This window comes from Pteropus vampyrus, unplaced genomic scaffold (assembly GCF_000151845.1).
Source record: "Pteropus vampyrus isolate Shadow unplaced genomic scaffold, Pvam_2.0 Scaffold1, whole genome shotgun sequence".
NCBI classification, from domain to species: Eukaryota; Metazoa; Chordata; class Mammalia; order Chiroptera; family Pteropodidae; genus Pteropus; species Pteropus vampyrus.
Window position 1 is genome coordinate 31,218,370 of NW_011888782.1, and position 2,213 is coordinate 31,220,582.

General features: G+C 32.1%; 1 protein-coding gene and 1 pseudogene across 1 annotated transcript in view; one reads left to right on the top strand and one right to left on the bottom strand.

Annotated features, from left to right (window-relative positions):
- Positions 1 to 2,213, top strand: part of CCDC191 (coiled-coil domain containing 191) — an 84,869-nt gene that overhangs the window by 69,781 nt on the left and 12,875 nt on the right. The window lies entirely within an intron of this gene.
- On the bottom strand, positions 826 to 941 carry LOC111736639 (annotated as a pseudogene).

Consider the following 2,213-nt stretch of genomic DNA (forward strand, 5'->3'; position numbering starts at 1 on the left):
TTTCATTTTTTTATATGTGGCTTTCCAGTTTTCCAGCACCATTTATTGAAGAAACTACCCTTCTCCCATTTGTATATCCTTAGCTCTTTTGTTGAAAATTAGTAGACCATATATGCATGGATTTATTTCTGGGCACTCTATCTTGTTTCATTATGTGTTTTTATGCCAGTATTATACTGTTTAGATTACTATAGCTTTGTGATATAGTTTGAAATCAGGAAATGTGATGCCTCCAGCTCCATTCTTCTTTCTCAAAATAGCTTTAGCTATTCAGGGTCTTTCATGGTTCCATATGAATTTTATGATTGTTTTTTTTCTATTTCTGTGAAAAATATCATTGGAATTTTGATAAGAATTAGAACAAATCTGTAGATTGTTTTGGGTAGTATGGACATTTTAACAATATTAATTCTGTCAATCCATGAGCATAGAATATCTTTCCATTTATTTGTGACTTCTTCAATTTCTTTCATTGATGTTTTATAGTTTTCTATGTATAGATCTTTCACCTCCTTGGGTAAGTTTATTCCTAAGTTTTTTTGTTTGTTTGTTTTTGATGCTATTGTAAATGGATTCTTATCTTTATTTCTCTTTCCAATAGCTTATAGTTAGTGTATAGAAATGCAGTTGACTTTGTATACTGATTTTGTATCCTGCAACTTTACTGAATTTGTTTATTCTAACGGTTTTTTTGGTGGCGTATTTAGGGTTTTCTATATCTAATATCATGTTGCCTGCAAACAGAGGCATTTTACTTCTTCCTTTCTGATTTTAGATATCTTTTCTTTTTCTTTTTTCTTTTCTTTTTTTTTTTATTATTATTTATGCCTACAGCACCTGGTCTTCCTAGGTGGTCTCCCATCCAAGTACTAACCAGGCCCAACCTTGCTTAGCTTCCAAGATCAGACACTGGGCTTGTTCAGGGTGGCATGGCCGTAGACCATGGACCATGGTTCCACTGGGGCATGAACCCAGGACCTTCTGCGTGTAAAGCAGACGTGCTAACCGATATACTATGGAACCACGTCCACCTTTTTCTTGCCTAATTGCTCTGCCTAGTACTTCTAGTACTGTCTTGAATTAAATTGGCAAGAGTGGGCATCCTTGTCTCATTCTCGATCTTAGAGGAAAAGCTTTTCATCATTGGGTATGATGTTAGCTGTGAGCTTCTCATGTATGGCCTTTCTTATGTTGAGATACATTCCTTCTATACCTAATTTTTTTAGAGTTTTTATCATGAAAGGAGGTTGAAATCTGTCAAATGGTTTTTCTGCATCTTTTGAGATGATCATATAATTTTTAGCCTTCATTTTGTTAATGTTGTATATCACATTGATTTGTGCACTATCTATGCATCCCAGGAATAAATCCCACTGGATCATGGTGTATGATCCTTTTAATGTATTGTCAAATTTGGTTTGCTAATATTTTGTGGAGAATTTTTGCATCTATGTTCATCAGGGATAATAGCCTGTAATTTTCTTATTGTGTCCTTATCTGGCTTTGGTGTTACGTTAATACTGGCCATGTAAAATGAGTTAGTAATAAAATAAATAAAAGAGTTTGAGACGACTTGCTATTAATTCTTTAAATGTTTAGTAGAAGTCACCAGTGAAGCCATCTGGTCTTGGACTTTTCTTTGTTAGAAGGATTTTGATTTCTAATTCAGTCTCCTTACTAATAATTGGTCTGTTCAGATTTTCTAATTTTTCATGATTCTGTCTTGGTAGGTTGTATGTTTCTAGGTTTCTAGAAATTTATCTAATTTATTGTTATATAATCGTTCATAGTAGTTTCTTAGGATCTTTAGTGTTTTTGTGTTATTTATTATAATGTCTCCTCTTTTATTAATGATTTTATTTGTCTTTTTTTTTTTTCAGTCCAGTTAAAGGTTTGTCTCTTTTGTTATCTTTTCAAAAAACCAGTTCTTAGTTTCTTTAATCTTTTTCTATTGTCTTTCCAGTCTCTATTTCATTTATTTTTTTCTGTGATATTTATTTCCTTCCTTTAACCAACTTTGGGCTTATATTTTTGTTCTTCTAGTTCCTTGAGGTTTATAGTGAGGTTGTTTATTTGATATCTGTCTTTTTTCTTAATGTAAGTGTTTATCTCAGTAAACTTCCCTCTTAAAACTGCTTTTGCTGCATCCTATAAGTTTTGGTAAGTGTGTTTACATTTTCATTTGTCTCAAGATATTTTTTTATTTCCTTTTT